Source organism: Protopterus annectens, chromosome 7.part0, assembly GCF_019279795.1.
Source record: "Protopterus annectens isolate FY-2018-M chromosome 7.part0, PAN1.0, whole genome shotgun sequence".
Taxonomy (NCBI): domain Eukaryota; kingdom Metazoa; phylum Chordata; order Ceratodontiformes; family Protopteridae; genus Protopterus; species Protopterus annectens.
Window position 1 is genome coordinate 331,821,374 of NC_056739.1, and position 20,487 is coordinate 331,841,860.

At 33.2% G+C, this 20,487-nt stretch overlaps 1 protein-coding gene across 3 annotated transcripts in view; it reads right to left on the minus strand.

Annotated features, from left to right (window-relative positions):
* KCNC4 (potassium voltage-gated channel subfamily C member 4) overlaps nucleotides 1-20,487 on the minus strand; it is a 541,475-nt gene that overhangs the window by 113,530 nt on the left and 407,458 nt on the right. The gene's annotated exons all lie outside the window — the stretch shown is intronic.

The window sequence follows — 20,487 nt, forward strand, 5'->3', positions numbered from 1 at the left end:
TAAATCAGTACGTTTGTTGTAATTATCTATGTATTTCTTTGTTAATGCAACCTTCTTTGAGAATGTTATCACTTGAAGTAAGTCTTTGGTATATTACATGTTACTTGATTTCTTCATTGTTTACAGTGTGTGTACCATGATGCCTTAGAACAGCAAGGTTAGCAAGAAGGTAAGCCGAAATAAAATCTGTTACCTTGGAATGATTTTATATCCCATTTCCTGGCAGAGCACACCAAAAAATGTTAATCTCTACTCATATTTGTTTGTTTCAATTAACTATACATGCACATCGACACACACACACACACACACTATAGATAGATATATTTATACACACACACACACATATATATATATATATATATATATATATATATACATATACAGAGAGAGATTGAAAATGCATCTGTATTTTGATATATTGATGGCAAAACATTTTAAAATATATGTATTTTCAACTGCAGTGCAACTACTGAAACTACTATACTGCAGTTCTTAAACATTTTCATTCTATACACAGATTAACAGTTTTTCAAGGCTTATCAGAAGACAACATGTGGCCTGATTATCGTGTTTTTTAATAATTAGGGCACCTGTTCAAAGCAGCATACTAACCTTGTGTTTCATACTTTTGAAAAGCACCACATTTTCCTATACAAGCCAATTTATTTCTTCGACATTTTAAATGCTCTGCTTAGTTCTGAATTATTTCTCCCTCTGCTTTCTGTTATGTACTTTATAAAACTGACTTAGATTTTAAATATGTTTTGCACTGGGTCCGAGTATCTACCTATTGTTTCATGATCTTTGTTCATTTGCTCAACCACTTAGAATGATTTCATAACAAAGAATACACGGAGCCTTTTTCACTGTTGTAGTTAAGGAAGGAAATCACAAAGTTTCCTAGATATTTATATTCACTGTTCATCCAGGTGATTTTTAATTGAAATGAGGAAGCTATCTGCATTTAATGAGAGAGAGAGAGAGAGAGAGAAAGAGAGAGAGACAGAGGGAGAAGAAGGTACAGGGCTTGAGTCTCACAAGGGATAATTGACTAGGCTTAAAATGGCTCACAAGGGCAGTTAGCCTAGTACGAACCTATGAACTCGTACTGCCTTCTGATTTAGAGTGGAATGACATACAGGGTCTACTTTAGAATGACAAAAAGTAAAAATGTCGAACGCTCTGAGTGTAAATGCAAAAATTCTATGTTTATTTTTTTGGATCGCAGTACAGTGAGGATCGGAATATTTGCCCTTTCCTCACTGTAGTGTGATCTTGGAGTTGGAATATATATTATAAGAGTTGGAATATTAAATATATATATATATATATATATATATATATATCTATGGAGAGAGAGAGAGCTTTTAATTAAACATAACAACAGTGAACTGAACTGTTATTCAAAGACCTTGCAATTCTAGACTCTGCCATCCGTGAGGATCATAAGTATAGTAACATGAGATTTGAACATTTCAGGATTTACACTAGCATTGACCAGCACATAACAAAACTGAAAGCTGGTAAACTGAACAAGCTGGACAGGGATGTTCAGGACTATGCTAATGGTATGGCCTACCCTAAACCTCCCGGTTCATACAAAAAATTTAAAGCCCCACGAGGGGAAAGTAACAAGCTATTATCACACCCTCCTGAAGTAACTGGCAATGATGAATGTAGGTTTGAAGAGACTGACTATGTGATTTTAAACTATGATGCTGAATTCCCAGAACTCAGGAGAAGTGAAAGAATTAGGAACAAAAGCCATTTAAACAATAGGCAGCAACCACAGGGTGGCCATTAACCACAGGTTTTTCAGGGGGCCAGGCCAAAAAACAGGAACTGGAGAGCTTAGCAACTCCACTAGTGCCTTCTGGTCACCATGTTAATGTTAATGACTCCTTCATTAATGTAAACCCCCCAACACCAGTGGACTCTGTTCAAGAAGCAGGTACCTATACAGTGGTTTTTAACCACCAAAAAGACTTTTCAGTATACAATTATTCTACTTTATGTATAAATGAAACTACAGCTGACTTATTGTCTAAGGTAATGTCTTTTGTACCTGGTAAGAGATTTAATGTTGTAGACACTATGTTAGATCTGAAACTTTATTTAAGAAAGTTGAATATGACCTTACTACATGGTACTACCTCCCAAACTAATGTCAGTGAAAGCAGCATTTTTAAGATCAGTTCTACTTACAACCCCCCTTTGCACCCGAAGCTAGCAATGTATGAAAAAGTTTGTGAACTAGACCTGTATAATCTAAATAAGAACAAATACAGGCCAGCTTAAACACTTCACAACATGAACCAAAGTGAACATGATTGTTTATTGGAACTGCAAGAACATGACGTCAGGGTTATGAAACCTGACAAAGGGGGAGGGGTTGTAATCATGGACCCTTCCACATACAGTGACAAAATGCTGGCTATGTTAGACACAGAAAATTACACGGAAGTGTCCCTTAATGAATTAAATGCAGCATATAGAAAAATCTACAGCCAACTCACTGACATATTTCTAGAAAGAAGAATTGACCTTTCCTTACATAATTATCTTAACATCATTAGCCCAAGGATACCAGTGTTCTTTGGTATTCCCAAGATCCACAAGAGACTCTCAGCTCCACCTATGAGGCCCTTAGTGGATGGAAGAGACTCCATTACCACTGCTTGTGCTCAAATTTTAGACCATGAGCTGAAGAAAATATTGCATAATGAAAGCCAAATTTGTAAAGACTCCTGGGCATTTTTAGAACAAGTGAACAAAACCAGGTATGATGCAAGTGACATCATGGTCACTATAGATGTAAAAGACCTGTACACGGTCATCCCACAAGAAACTGGTCTCGAGTGGGTTGGTGACCTACTGTTGTTATACAAAGCTAACCAGGAGAAAATTAATCTAATTTTGGAATTACTAGAAATTGTTTTAAGAAACAACTATTTCAATTTTAATGGCAGGTACTTTTTGCAGACATAGGAGTGGCAATGGGTTCAACTAGTGGTAGGGCATTCGCGAACATGGTAATGGCATATTGAGAAAGAAATTATGTATTTCAGTGTCAGTACTATTCTAAACTGCGGTGGTGGTGCTGTGGTAGCGTTGTCACCTCACAGTTAGACGTTGCCCGTTTGATTCTCAGTTAGAGCGTCTTCTGTGTAGCGACATACATGAATGGGTGTTCCTTTATTGAAGGTTGTGCATTAGGCCCGGCAAGCCAACGCGTAAAACTCTACTGCCAATCATTAGCGGACCGGAGTTCCACTGTGGTGACCCCTAACCGGGAAAAGCCGAAAGACACAAACAAAGTCTCAGTACTATTCTAAGGTCAAACTGTATTATAGATACCAAGATGATATCAGCTTGATATGGAATGGGTCACTGGTTGTTTTGGAAGAGTTTTTGAGATACCTTAACACCACCACTACATTCCTGCAGTTCACTTGGGTGATTAACCTGGATTATATGAATTACCTTGATGTCCACTTATACAAAGACACACATAATGAAAATTATGCTACTAGGATCCATAGGAAAGAGACCTACTCAAACTCGTTCCTGCATTACACTAGCTCCCACCCCAAGCATCAAAAGAGGTCGGTAGTTAAAGGGCAATTACTTCGAGCAGCCTGTATGATCTCCAGAGAAGATTTTCTTATAGAATGCAACAACTTAAAAACCATGTTCTTGAGGAGGGAGTACCCAGCAGACTTGCTTAATGAGCTTACGCAGGAAGTGATAGGTAAAAGATTAGGGCATTTCAAGCCCATAGTTGGGGAAAACACACTAGACAAAAGCCCCTCTGAAGTTGAAGAGGGGAGACCTGAGTTGGAAAAAAAGTACTTTTTGTAGATCTATGGTACTTACATTCAACTCCGACTCATACCACTTGATGTCCATTTTTTATAAGAACTGGGACATTTTAATGGATGACTTGGACATCAGGGCACAAATAGGAGAAAACCTATAGTTACATACAGAAGGGGCTCAAACTTAAAAGACCTTCTTAGGAAAGGTTCTAACTACACTAGAATAGGATGTGTAGGGATGTACAAATGTGAGACTTGTAACTGGTGCCACAAGGTGAAATCGGGCAGAAAATTTACATTGAATGGTATAGACCATTATGTAAAAGGTAAATATAACTGTTACTCCAAGGCAGTGGTCTACATGGCTACATATGACCAATGCCTAGCATTTTATGTAGGCAAAACAGAAAGGAAATTTCACGCCAGAATTTATGAACACAACTATGCCATAAGAAAGAATAATATTAACAATGCATTAGCGAGGCATATTCAAGACAACACTGGCCACAATTTCACATTTATGGCAACAGACCATGTAGACACCAGTGACAAAAAGCCTTGGGGACTTCAGTTAGAGTTAAAGGAGTTAAGGTGGCAAATCTTACTACAGGCAGATAGATGGTCAGGGATAAATGACAGGACATCCATCTTTCCTGTATTGAAATTAAAAGCCCTAGAAAGGAACAAAATATCTCAAAACATTTGTAAAGCACAGGCACTTTTGCATGTATTTTGCTTTGGGAAACATTTTAGCATTATGTGAATATTTAACATGAGATTTTAAAAATGACTTTGGCTTTAGTTTTATTTTATTTATAAACATTCATGACACAAGTATGAGAATAATAATTTATCTTTTAATTACAAGTTTTAGTTGTATTTAAGATGCAACAGTTTCAATTGTAACACAGTCATCAAGGGGTTAATTAATGTTCTGTCTCAGTGTTGCTTAGCTAGCTGCCTCTCTTTGCTTACCCAATCAGAGTGTTTTTATATGTATATAAATGGTTGTCTTACATTTAATGGTGTCTGATAAAGTTAACACTTGTTTAACGAAAGCGCTCATGTTCTATTTGTTTTTCTTGTGGATGTTTATCATTAAATACACCTTTGGTTTATCATCACCTGAGTGATTTGTGCCTATGAAACTCTGCCTGCCAGCATTTTTATTTATTGGAGTTGGAATATACATTTAGTGGGGGGGTGTGGGGCACAGCCCCCTAAAATAGTGATTTCGAATTTCTGCATTTACACTCATGTGAGCATTCAATATTTTGATTTTTAGTCTATATAATATAGACCCGACATGCATTGTATACTTTCTAAGACATATTTCTGGCAGCAAACATGTTAGAAACTGAAACTGCATAATTCCAGGTTGTGTACGACAAGTTCTACATAAATGTGATTCAAGGGGTATAATATATAATGGCTTATGGCTTATAACTGTTTAGCTAGCTAGAGCTGTTCTTGTGTGGTACGAGGTATGTATGAACACTGATCTAGCTGCATTTTTTATTTTCGCACAATGTCCAGATTTTTCTTCCATATTTTTGGTCCGTTTCTCATGAAATTTGGGGTTTTCTGGATTTTTGGGGCAAATCAGCAAGGACTGAATTCAGTAAATAATGACAGGCATTTGAGTTTCAGACTTTATATCCTACAGAAAATATATGGTAACACAGGACCTTTTATTCTAGTAACTTTCTAAGTTTATAAGGGCAATATTTAAAATTTGTCCCTATTTTTGGGGCATTGCCCCCCTCATTATTTTTTGATTTGTCCAGACTTTTTGTGCTAAGAGGTTGGGAGGTATGCTTGGAAGAAGTTAGCAGCATTGCATGAATGCATTGTTTCTGCCAATCAGTGTCAGCACTACAAATAACAGGAATCAGTAAGAATACTTTTTTTCTTTTTTCTTTAGTTTTGTGTAAACACTTCCCATTTAATCTATTTGGTGACAATACCAGTCTGAAGTTGGCAGCAATTACAGTGCAGTCTAATTCTAAAGGTATTATACTATGCTAGCGCCATACTTTTTATTGTATAATCACTATAATTTATTTAGATAATCAGTCTATTCTCCTTCCTACTTTATAATATGTACTAATCATTTTATAGAATTCATGTAATTCTTATTTACTTAAACATTTGGTATTAAGGATAGATTTGACATTTTTTACTTTTTTGTTGACTGGTTTGGTCACAGAGTTGTATAGTAATTTTTTTTTGAGAAAGTTAAAACTCAGTTTTTACTGTATCCTTAAAGGTCTCTGTCACTTTGGCTCATCAGCTTTCAAATAGACAGAGTAAGGCTCAAAGGTCCGTTTTACAGCAATTTAAATATAAGCAATTAATAAACACATTCTCCTTCAGACACTTAATGTGACAGTAATATAACAGTATTAGGTATAGTTACAATAAGTATACCAGTTAACTTTAATATTTTAACCAAAAGGTTTATATGTTTGGTGCTTTAATATCAAATAACATTGTAATAACCATTGTTTCAAATTACTTCAAACATGAAAGGGGTGTTGTAAAAGCAAAATAAATTCCACATCTGTCGGTGTGTTCACTTTCTAAACAATATGTATTTTTTTGGATTTGGCATTCATCCCTCTGTAACATTGCCACCATATTCCAAAATTCTTCTAACAGTCTTACCTATTTATAGTTTTGGCTAATTTGTTTCAGAGGCCATTATTTATGCAATAGTGTAAATTTAAATTAGTTGCATTTAGAATGTTACCCCAAAGGAGTAACTCCAGTGGGGAGAAGGAGTGGCTGTACTAGGTGCAGATTATTGAAGGTTTGATTGACACATGCCAGTGATGCGGGACTGCAGTAGAGGCATTGATTAACAATACTGCATTTATAGTTTGGCTGAAGAGTATAGTATGAGGTGAGTATGTGGAAGTAAATGTATTAGCAAGGAGCTTGCTGCAGCTGCATGAGCAGACATCCTTATTGTTTATTTTTTTATTGATCTTTGAGAAAAACCTTTTCTACATTAGCATTAATCTTAAATCTTAGTTGTTTGTAGAAAAGCACAAGTTCCACAATGTCCAGAATAATTATTCTCTTGTCTAAGATGTTACAATGTAGATACAGGAATAAATTGACTATGAATTAATTAATCTGTAATACCTGGACCTCTTTGCAAGCAAATATAGGCCATAGTGATAAAAGCTTTCTTAGTAAAGATGCCACTGTTTGTCTGCTACTCACCATTTTGTGCATATAAACACTATGTAGGCAGACTTTAGATATTCCACATCTGTCAGTATTAGTGTTAACTGATCTGTCATGCTGAGCTTCGTAACAGCCAATATCTCCTTGTGTTTGCTTTTTGTCACACACTTCTGAGTGGGATCATAAATACATTTCTCCTAACATATGTGTGCGTGTATGATGTACAACTACCTATATAGATATAGCCACACCCACTCACATGTAACTATCTATCTATGCAAAATAAAATGAATAAGTCAGTATTTGTCTGGTTAGATTTCATCATGTCCTAGGTTGTCAAGCACAAACCAGCAACACCTGATACTGTGAAACTTGGTGATGGGTTTTAACATGGGTCCAGCACTGGACACTGGGGGAAGCATGGCTTTCCTTCTCCTTGTGGTTAGTGAGTTGAGGATCAGAGATAATGATTCAGGATTTAATGAAAACAGGTTCAATATATAAATGTGTGCACTCACATCATACATCATTTTTCTGCATCTCCCATTCACATCAGTGCAAGGTTAGAGCAGCATTTAATCCCCAAACTCTGCTCTATGGACATAAATAACGAAATGAGCTGTCTTCAAGAAAAGTACGTACAAGGTCATTAACTCTGCTTGGAAATCACTGCTGACCAAAGGCTGACTAAAAAAAAAAATAAACAGCATTCTCTGAATTAAGCTAATTTTTGCTAGGGACATCCTACCACACTACTTAAATATTACAACTCTGGGGTTCAACAACTTCAGAAAAGACATGGGTTGCATGACCACAGAGTGGTAGTAATATTTAGGTAGTGCAGGTATGTGAGGTTGTGGACAGACTTGCTCATGCAAAATGAAATTTGTTTTCAAATATTTTGAGTATCTGAATTTGAAATGTTGCCATATGTTTGGTGAACTGTGATGCAATTTGATTCAGTGGCCTTTATACATCCATCAAGTCATAATATTATTTAACTGCAAGGTATTACATAAAGTGAATATGCAATGTGATTCAAGAAAATGACAGTCATATCTCTATTCAAGCTGTTCTCACTCATGACTATGCAAGATTTGATTGCAGCCTAGGGAAAAAAGAATTCTTTCTCTAAAATATCCATTTTAAAATTCGTTCATTCATTAAGTCTTCACTACCTATGCAGCCTAATTCATGGTTATAGGGAGCTAAGTTTACTGTAGAATCCATGCATACACACACACACACACACACACACACACACACACACACACACACACACACACACACACACACACATGCACACACACATGCACACATGTACACTTTTTGTAGAATGACCCACATATCTAGAGCACATAGAGAAAATCACATGGGTATAGAGGCCATACAGGCTACACACAGAAGGTACCACAGGGTGGAAATTGAATTGAAGAACCAAGTGTGAGGCTGCATTTGTAACAACTGTGCTTCCACTGTTTTAAAGTTCACTGTAATAATTATTAGGTATGTGACAGGCACAGAACGCTGCCTCAATTTCTTGTTCATTGTAATAAAAGGGTATGCGGTGGGTGTAGAGACTTTTTCTAATATGTGTAAAATGTGGATTTATTAGTGGTATATGCTGGCTTCTGTTTACTTTTGTTTTATTTTTTTATTGATTTTTCAATAACAATCATTTGAACAACAAATTATGATAAAACTATGCACAAATTTTACAAAGGCCTCAAGCAGTGTATAAGGAAAAAAAAAAGAAAAAAAAAGAAGGAAAATAAAGGGAACAGCAAGTTATATAAACTGTAAAGTAGGGTACAATATTCATTCATTCATACTTTGAATATGACTAATTAGATGGAGACATATCGGAATTTAATGACTGAATAAAAGATAGAACATTTGTCCAAGGGTGGTTAGTCCATTTTCTTGGGTATAGTCTTGATTCTTTAACTTTTATTTCAACTGATGCTACTTCAACCAAAAGAGTCATGAAGTCTTGTAAGGTTGGAATGAAGGATGACTTCCATCTTCTTGTAATACATTTTTTGGCTACTGCTAGAATTGTCCAAAGAAGATATTTATTTTTGTTATTCAATACAATAGATTCATTTACATTCAGAAGAATTAAATGTTTTGATAATATAAAGGAATCAGTAAAGATGGCTTGGAGAAAACTTTCAATATTATTCCAAAATTTTTTAATGTGAGAACAATCATAAAAGATGTGAGACCAATCGGCCTTATATTCTAGAGAGCATCTTCAACATATCACCTGTTCAGAGGAGTTAAATTTAGCAATTTTACTAGGAGTGTAAAAACCTCTATGCAAACATTTACATGAGAAAATCTTCCATATTTGTAAATTAGAGGTTAATTTAAGAGAGTGTAAAATTTTTGATTTATTTGTAGGAGATAGAGACAATGTACAATCTCTAGTAACAAAATCCCAAAATTTCTGATTAGGAGTAGTTTTATAAGTAATAACAATTTTATAAATTTTTGAGATTAAGTTTTTCCAATTAAATTCACCATGCAGTGTTTCATACATAAGAATTATAAATTTGGGTAATGAGCTATAGGAAGAGCTTTGTATTGTTCTGCACAAATCTTGAGTGAATGGAAGCAGACTATTGAGAACTAGCCAGTCTGATGATGGTAGATCATACTCTTTGATTAAATTTTGTGCATCTAGTGCAACTAGGTTCTTTGTGCAATGATACCAGTATGTAATTTTTTTCTTTTCCAGTAGCTGAGTGTATCTAAGCTATTATTGAAGAAGTTTTTTTGTAGTTTTAAAGGGGAATAGAAGCTGGATCCATACTTTAATGTCAATATTGTTATTTATGAAACTTCTAAAGGACTTATAGATATGATTTAAATAATCTAGATTAGTAAATTTAATAGTATTATATTGTATATTGATACAGAGTACATATCAAAGTTTGTTAGTTAATTTGGTTAATTGTATTTTTTTATTAGCTTATTTTCATTTAAGATAATACTTGTATGTAATGATTTCCAAGCTGAAGAATATGTGGGGTCTATCCAATTTAATATTGTTTTGAGGTTAGAGGCTTTAATGTAGGATTCTAAATCTGGGACATTTATTCCTGCAAGTTCCCATGGTCTAACATGATTAGTTAGAGCTATCCTATGCTTTTTAGGATACCATAAAAATTTGAATAGAATTTTGTTTATTTCTTTTAAAATATTTTTACTGGGTAATATAGAGATAGAAAGAGCTATGTAATTTATTTTTGGCAATAAGATCATTTTAATTAATTGTAATCTATCTTCAAATTTTAGATGTAATTTATTCCATTTCAATTTTTAATGTGTTTATAATGTTTTTATAGTTTGTGTTTAAAGTTAGGTCTATATTTTTACATAGGTCAATCCCTAGGTACTTCAATGAAGAAATCTGCTTCCCAATTATTTCATTAGTAGTCAAATTAGCATTATCATTAAGATTTTTTTTATTTAAAAGCATATGGTTAGATTTAGAACTACTGATTTTTAGGCCAGAAATATAGTAACATTTTTTGACTAGTAAATCTAATTCCTGTAAGGATTCTTCAGAGTTTATTAAAGTAAGTAAGATATCGTCTGCAAATAACATTATTTTGGAATTAAAATTGTGTTTTTTGCCCAAATCTACGTTATGTATTGGCTTTGTTACACTGGTTTCCTGAGTGCTTTGTCGTGGTTGTTTTTTAAAATGATTATTTATATTTAGGCCTATGATTTTAGGATCAGATTGAATTTCCAAAGAAAGGGGTTCTGTTGGTAAAGCGAATACAATTGGAGACACTGGGCATCCCTGTTTGGTACCTTTAGTAATTCAATAGGTTCTGACATAAATGGACCTAATTTTATATATGCTAAATTGTTATAATAAATATTTTTTTATAAAAGTAATAAATTGAATAGGGAATTTGTATGATTCAAGAATTTTAAAAATATATTTCCAGTTTGATGACTCAAAGGCCTTCTCAATATCAAGAGTGATTAAAAGAGCCTCTTGATTATCCCTATTTAAGATATCTATGATAGTTATATTTTTTTGAATATTATCTTTAGTATGTCTATTATAAATAAATCCCATTTGATCTTCTGAGATGAGATGGGTTAATGATTTCTTAAATCTGTTATCTAGAATAGATATTACTAATTTATAGTCATTGTTAATCAGAGAAATTGGCCAATATGATTTACACAAACGAGGATCTTTATTTTCTTTTAGTATGGGAGTAATTAATGAGTATTTCCACGAGGGTGGAATTATACCTTGTAAATAAGATTAATTCAGGGCTTTGTGTAAGAGTGATATAGCTGAGTATGGTAAAAGCTTATATATTTCATTAATAATACCATCTATGCCCGGTGATTTATTGTTTATGCTTTCTTTATTTTTTTCATTATATTCCTTTAGAGAGATTTGTTTCTGAATTTCATTAATCAAACTCTCTGGTAGACTTTTAGATTCCTGGAAGTCTAGACTGTGGTCTGTAAATTCATGTTAAGAGTCATTATTTTTGTATTGTTCCAAAAAGTGATACTTAAAGGCATCTAAGATATCACTAATATCAGAAACTTTTTTATTATTTCTCCCTTCATGAAGCACATTTACAATATTGTTTTCAATGGAGTTTCTTTTCACTCTTTGTGTTAGATTATGCATATATTTTGGAGATACAGAGAAAGAATTTAGTTTTAATTTTTCTAGGGCCAAGTTGGTTTTATGAGTTAAAATGTCATTATAGTTCTTGTTTAAGGATTCAATGTCCTTTTTCTTGTGTGAAATGATGTTAGTATTATCTTTATTAATTAATACAATTTGTTTTTGTATATTAGATAATTCAGACTCCCATTCCTTCATTTTAATATTAAACCATGCAATAATTTTGCCATATAGATAGACTTTCAATGAATCCCAAAGAATTAATACATTTACTTCACTGGTTAGATTTGTATCTAAGAAAAATTATATCTCTGTATCAAGCCAAGGTTTGAACTGTTTCAATTTAGTAAATATAAGCTGGTATTCTTTTAGTGAGAGACAGTTTTTTAAAATCTGTTTGAAGATTAAAAATAAGTGCATTGTGATCAGACATAGGGCACAGGACTGTTGTAAAGTGTGATATTTTTGTTTTTAGGTCTTGGGATATAAAACTTTTATCAGTTCTGGTTTGAGTCCTGTATCTAAAATCACAGTGGGAAAATTCTAATGAATTATCATTTCTAAGATAAAATAAATCATATAGCTGTAAGTTATCTGCCCGTTTTTTGAGAGTTTTCCCGATAGGAGTAATATGGAATGGTCTCATGTTAGTAGTTTCTGAATAATTCAGTAAACAGTTGAAATCACCTCCTAAAATCAGGTTACCCTTAGAATTGTTAGTGATGAGTTCTAAGTATTTTTTTTTATTGTTGTTACCCCAATTCCCGAGAACCAATACACATTGACCAGTGTCCAAATTCTGTTTCTAAATTTTATTATTGTCATTGTCAGAAGTCCTTCCTTATCTTCATAATTATATAAGATTTGAGGGGAGATAATGCTTTTCTTCCATAATGTTAGAACACCTCTGTTTTTTTAGTGTATGAGGAGTTGGATAATCTTAGATATTCATTTGGATTCCAGCTAAAGCTATCATTTATTTTGAAGTGGGTTTCTTGTAAAAATATTACTTGTGCTTTATTTAATTTCAAGTATTTTAATAGGTTGAGTCTTTTCCCTGGACTATTTAAACCATTAGTGTTTAAGGAAAAAACGTCAAGTCCATTTTTTTGTTTATAGGTTTAGAGTGTTTGTAAAATGTGATAGCAAACAATCATGGTATTTGAAACTTGCATACCCTTCTTGGAAAGATTATATTTTGATGACAAGGTGCTGATTCCCAATATAAAATACAATTTAATAACAAAATAAACAACTGCTTCTCCTTCGTCCTCCGATAATAACGCAACTCTGACCCAAAAAAAACACAGAATGTGGCAAACAGGAACAAACAGCAAGGCAAGTATCAACATTTTTTATTCTCTAGCGCTTCGGTGTCACCACCTTCAAGGAATGTTTTAAGAATTTAATAACAGTCTGAGGCCTAAAATAGAAAAAAAAAATTTAAAACTAAACTTTTGATAAAAAGTAAATCCATTAACTGACATGGAATGTAGGACATTCCTAATCTGATGGAATAAAAATATCCAGTCAAATTAACCATCACTTCCAAAATTTTGAAACAAGTTTGCCCAACTTGAGGCTCCAGAGCATGTGTTATATGAAAGTCTATATATTAATTGGTATGAGAGAACAACAATATATTAGTGTAAAATACAGTTTGATTATAAACAGTGCAACTAAATTTCATTAATAAACCGTTGTTCAATTGAAGTTTATATATATATCTTCACTTCTATATGAATAATTATAGAATCAGAGAAATAATATTTTGATAATGATTACGTATAAGTAGAAATATCTATTAAAGGGCTCAAAGAGATTCTGACTACTTAAATAATTCCAATAATTTAAAGATAGATAAACAATAACAGTGTTAACCAGAATGAATCAGTAAATTAGTAGATCAGCACTTAAATATTTATAGTAAAAGATATTATATGTAATTAATTACTAAAACATTTCCCCTATGATGAGGTATTATATGATTGATACTCCTCTATATAGTAATTTCCCATATTTCCCTACTGCTACCAGCTAGTAACGGTATTACAATAGCATAATCATGAGCAAGGACATATGGAATTAAATTGTACATTTACAAATGGTGATGATTATAGGAGGAGAAACTGCTCAAGTAATTCCTATCTATCTCAAACTCAATAAGTTCAGATAACCATGGAGAGACTCCAACATTAATTAATAAACATCAATTTACTTTCTAACAAATTATGTATAGGTATATATCTGGTTAGGCACAGAGAAATCTGTACTTCCATAATGTTTAAATATCACATCTTCTATTGCAGCAAGTTTCACTACTGTCTAGAGTTTATATATATATATATATATATATATATATATATATATATATATATATATATATATATATTCATTCCTTTCCCCTTTATTTATTCCCTCCTTCTATTTCCCTTCAACTTCCTTTTTAGCATTTGTCATTACATTTCTAAAGCATTAAGTCGAACATTTGAGCCCTACAAAATGAATCTCCGTTACTAAATATTTGATCTTCAATCTTTTACCAAGGTCAGACTTAGTGATCTAATTAGTTACAATATCACTGTGTCTATGTATAAACTTTTATTCTCATCATCATAGTTACTGTCCTTTATATGTACACATATATATATGTACATATTCATATGTACCTTTAAACACACAAGCAAACACATATGTCTACATATCATTACACACATATATGTTGATTTGCATTCCCTGTATTAATTTTGTCAATAACAAAGACAGGCAGTGTAGTTGAAAAAAGTTTGGAAATGGAATTAAAGGAAAACTCGCCGTCTTAATGTGTTGTTCAATTTTTTATTGCTGTATTAACAGTCAATCTCTTATAACACGTCTCAGGTACTGATGAGTATATTAGCGTCTATTATTGCAAACTTTGTGTGTAAATAATAAGTCAGACTTATTTTCATTTAACTCCAGCTTCAATAAATGTTCAAAGAGTTCTAGAATCCACTCATCTAACTAAATATCTATCCACCACTCTTTTTCACCACTATTGCGTATGAGAACAAGGTGTCATTTCGACATTGGTAATCTTCTAGGACTCTAACATTTTGAAATTAGCTTAACTAATTTATATTCCAAACTACAGGGTGGCAATTATTTGTAACAGCACTAAGCATGGTAAAATAGTAAAATTATTAATAACTTGGGTATGTGTGCTACTTGAGCCAGTCTTTATAACAGCTATATTGTTCATCTCCCCAATAACAACACTATAAGATACAGCAAAACCACAGCAGATGGAACAGACAGCCCAAATCAAATCTGAAAGAACCTGAGCCCAAATGTGAAATGATGGTACTAGGAAGTGGTTTTATACACTCTCTATGGCGGTACTTACTATTTAACTCACTGGGTAAACTTTAACAAGAGCAGTTTAAATGTATTTAGAGCCAATTGTAACTGAGTATTTATGTTATATTCTAATAATTTGCCACCAGTTTATTTCTTCAGTTAAGAACATGTAAAAGCTAGCAATACAGTGTGCTATAGTATTTCCTTACTGATGTTATGCTATTCAAAAGGAATAGCACTTGACTAGAAACCTATTTGAGTGGATGCAACCTTTATAGAAAATCCATAAAGGTAATTATGAAGTATTTGCTTATTTCTAAGCTATATTTGCCATTAGTGATCAGTGTTTATAAGCGGTGACAATTGCAGTCGATCAGCTATTTTTCTCTTTCTTTCCTACTATTTACAGAATACTTTCATTTAATTGTATGCAGATGCTTGTGTATAAACCAGGGTAGTGATGTATTTAACTATTAGTATCATGTTATGTAAAGCCAATTTATATCTGCTAATTTCCCAAACACTTGATGGGATTTGAAATGCAACGATGATATCATCATAATTTACATAATCCTGCTGTGGTTACTATAGAGATCAGTTACTAGTGGATTTTATTTTTATTTAGAACAAATTTGTATTTCTACTAATTATTAATATTTAATCAAATGTCTTGTGTACTTTATATTCCAGACAACTTTCAAGTTGCTGAAGCAACAATACAGGCAAAGGAGATCTCCGTCACACATCAGCGTCATTCGTATAGCTGACCAGGGAGTTCTAATACAGTACCCAGACAAGTTTCTTAATGCTACACAAAGCTCAGTTTACAGACAACCACAAGAGCAATTGGATGCAGAGAAAAAGAAACTGCTCTTCAATCCAAGGTAGCTCTTAAGGTTACTGTTTCATGAAAAAAACAAATGACAGTTTAGAATGTTAAAACGCTAAGCTGGAAACAAGATCATGGAAAATAAATTATGTCATGTTTAAAACATATACGGACAGAATGCTTGAAAAACCGAGTGTTCTTTACAATATATACATAAAATCAAGTTCTGATATTATCTATTTCAGGTTTCTGATTAAACAGATAGTAAATTAATCCTTCCCCTCCTTTTTTTTCATTTCCCTCCCTCTTTCCCCTCTCCCTCCCCTAATAAAAAAAAAAAAAAAAAAGGAAAGGGAGAAAAGGAAGAGAATTCAAGAAAGAAATAAACATACGTGTGCAGGATCTAACTAACTATACATCCTAGGTAACACTAGCAGTTGTATCTAACAAGAATATAAACATACGTGTGCAGGATCTAACTAACTCTACATCCTAGGTAACACTAGCAGTTGTATCTAATAAGAATGTAAACATACGTGGGCAGGATCCAACTGACTATACATCCTAGGTAACACTAGCAGTTGTATCTAATAAGAATATAAACATACGTGTGCAGGATCCAACTAACTATACATCCTAGGTAACACTAGCAGTTGTATCTAATAAGAATATAAACATACGTGTGCAGGATCTAACTAACTCTACATCCTAGGTAACACTAGCAGTTGTATCTAATAAGAATATAAACATATGTGTGCAGGATCCAACTAACTCTACATCCTAGGTAACACTAGCAGTTGTATCTAATAAGAATGTAAACATATGTGTGCAGGATCCAACTAACTATACATCCTAGGTAACACTAGCAGTTGTATCTAATAAGAATGTAAACATATGTGTGCAGGATCCAACTAACTATACATCCTAGGTAACACTAGCAGTTGTATCTAATAAGAATGTAAACATATGTGTGCAGGATCCAACTAACTATACATCCTAGGTAACACTAGCAGTTGTATCTAATAAGAATATAAACATATGTGTGCAGGATCCAACTAACTATACATCCTAGGTAACACTAGCAGTTGTATCTAATAAGAATATAAACATATGTGTGCAGGATCCAACTAACTATACATCCTAGGTAACACTAGCAGTTGTATCTAATAAGAATATAAACATATGTGTGCAGGATCCAACTAACTATACATCCTAGGTAACACTAGCAGTTGTATCTAATAAGAATATAAACATATGTGTGCAGGATCCAACTAACTATACATCCTAGGTAACACTAGCAGTTGTATCTAATAAGAATGCAAACATATGTGTGCAGGATCCAACTAACTATACATCCTAGGTAACACTAGCAGTTGTATCTAATAAGAATATAAACATATGTGTGCAGGATCCAACTAACTATACATCCTAGGTAACACTAGCAGTTGTATCTATTAAGAATATAAACATATGTGTGCAAGATCCAACTAACTATACATCCTAGGTAACACTAGCAGTTGTATCTAATAAGAATATAAACATACGTGTGCAAGATCCAACTAACTATACATCCTAGGTAACACTAGCAGTTGTATCTAATAAGAATATAAACATACGTGTGCAGGATCCAACTAAGTATACATCGTAGGTAACACTAGCAGTTGTATCTAATAAGAATATAAACATATGTGTGCAGGATCCAACTAACTATACATCCTAGGTAACACTAGCAGTTGTATCTAATAAGAATGTAAACATATGTGTGCAGGATCCAACTAACTATACATCCTAGGTAACACTAGCAGTTGTATCTAATAAGAATATAAACATATGTGTGCAGGATCCAACTAACTATACATCCTAGGTAACACTAGCAGTTGTATCTAATAAGAATATAAACATACGTGTGCAGGATCCAACTAACTATACATCCTAGGTAACACTAGCAGTTGTATCTAATAAGAATATAAACATATGTGTGCAGGATCCAACTAACTATACATCCTAGGTAACACTAGCAGTTGTATCTAATAAGAATATAAACATATGTGTGCAGGATCCAACTAACTATACATCCTAGGTAACACTAGCAGTTGTATCTAATAAGAATATAAACATGTGTGTAGGATCCAACTAACTATACATCCTAGGTAACACTAGCAGTTGTATCTAATAAGAATATAAACATATGTGTGCAGGATCCAACTAACTATACATCCTAGGTAACACTAGCAGTTGTATCTAATAAGAATATAAACATATGTGTGCAGGATCCAACTAACTATACATCCTAGGTAACACTAGCAGTTGTATCTAATAAGAATGTAAACATATGTGTGCAGGATCCAACTAACTATACATCCTAGGTAACACTAGCAGTTGTATCTAATAAGAATATAAACATATGTGTGCAGGATCCAACTAACTATACATCCTAGGTAACACTAGCAGTTGTATCTAATAAGAATATAAACATATGTGTGCAGGATCCAACTAACTATACATCCTAGGTAACACTAGCAGTTGTATCTAATAAGAATATAAACATATGTGTGCAGGATCCAACTAACTATACATCCTAGGTAACACTAGCAGTTGTATCTAATAAGAATATAAACATATGTGTGCAGGATCCAACTAACTATACATCCTAGGTAACACTAGCAGTTGTATCTAATAAGAATGTAAACATATGTGTGCAGGATCCAACTAACTATACATCCTAGGTAACACTAGCAGTTGTATCTAATAAGAATATAAACATATGTGTGCAGGATCCAACTAACTATACATCCTAGGTAACACTAGCAGTTGTATCTAATAAGAATATAAACATATGTGTGCAGGATCCAACTAACTATACATCCTAGGTAACACTAGCAGTTGTATCTAATAAGAATATAAACATATGTGTGCAGGATCCAACTAACTATACATCCTAGGTAACACTAGCAGTTGTATCTAATAAGAATGTAAACATATGTGTGCAGGATCCAACTAACTATACATCCTAGGTAACACTAGCAGTTGTATCTAATAAGAATATAAACATATGTGTGCAGGATCCAACTAACTATACATCCTAGGTAACACTAGCAGTTGTATCTAATAAGAATGTAAACATATGTGTGCAGGATCCAACTAACTATACATCCTAGGTAACACTAGCAGTTGTATCTAATAAGAATATAAACATATGTGTGCAGGATCCAACTAACTATACATCCTAGGTAACACTAGCAGTTGTATCTAATAAGAATGTAAACATATGTGTGCAGGATCCAACTAACTATACATCCTAGGTAACACTAGCAGTTGTATCTAATAAGAATATAAACATATGTGTGCAGGATCCAACTAACTATACATCCTAGGTAACACTAGCAGTTGTATCTAATAAGAATGTAAACATATGTGTGCAGGATCCAACTAACTATACATCCTAGGTAACACTAGCAGTTGTATCTAATAAGAATATAAACATATGTGTGCAGGATCCAACTAACTATACATCCTAGGTAACACTAGCAGTTGTATCTAATAAGAATATAAACATATGTGTGCAGGATCCAACTAACTATACATCCTAGGTAACACTAGCAGTTGTATCTAATAAGAATATAAACATATGTGTGCAGGATCCAACTAACTATACATCCTAGGTAACACTAGCAGTTGTATCTAATAAGAATATAAACATATGTGTGCAGGATCCAACTAACTATACATCCTAGGTAACACTAGCAGTTGTATCTAATAAGAATGTAAACATATGTGTGCAGGATCCAACTAACTATACATCCTAGGTAACACTAGCAGTTGTATCTAATAAGAATATAAACATATGTGTGCAGGATCCAACTAACTATACATCCTAGGTAACACTAGCAGTTGTATCTAATAAGAATATAAACATATGTGTGCAGGATCCAACTAACTATACATCCTAGGTAACACTAGCAGTTGTATCTAATAAGAATATAAACATATGTGTGCAGGATCCAACTAACTATACATCCTAGGTAACACTAGCAGTTGTATCTAATAAGAATATAAACATATGTGTGCAGGATCCAACTAACTATACATCCTAGGTAACACTAGCAGTTGTATCTAATAAGAATATAAACATATGTGTGCAGGATCCAACTAACTATACATCCTAGGTAACACTAGCAGTTGTATCTAATAAGAATATAAACATATGTGTGCAGGATCCAACTAACTATACATCCTAGGTAACACTAGCAGTTGTATCTAATAAGAATGTAAACATATGTGTGCAGGATCCAACTAACTATACATCCTAGGTAACACTAGCAGTTGTATCTAATAAGAATATAAACATATGTGTGCAGGATCCAACTAACTATACATCCTAGGTAACACTAGCAGTTGTATCTAATAAGAATATAAACATATGTGTGCAGGATCCAACTAACTATACATCCTAGGTAACACTAGCAGTTGTATCTAATAAGAATATAAACATATGTGTGCAGGATCCAACTAACTATACATCCTAGGTAACACTAGCAGTTGTATCTAATAAGAATATAAACATATGTGTGCAGGATCCAACTAACTATACATCCTAGGTAACACTAGCAGTTGTATCTAATAAG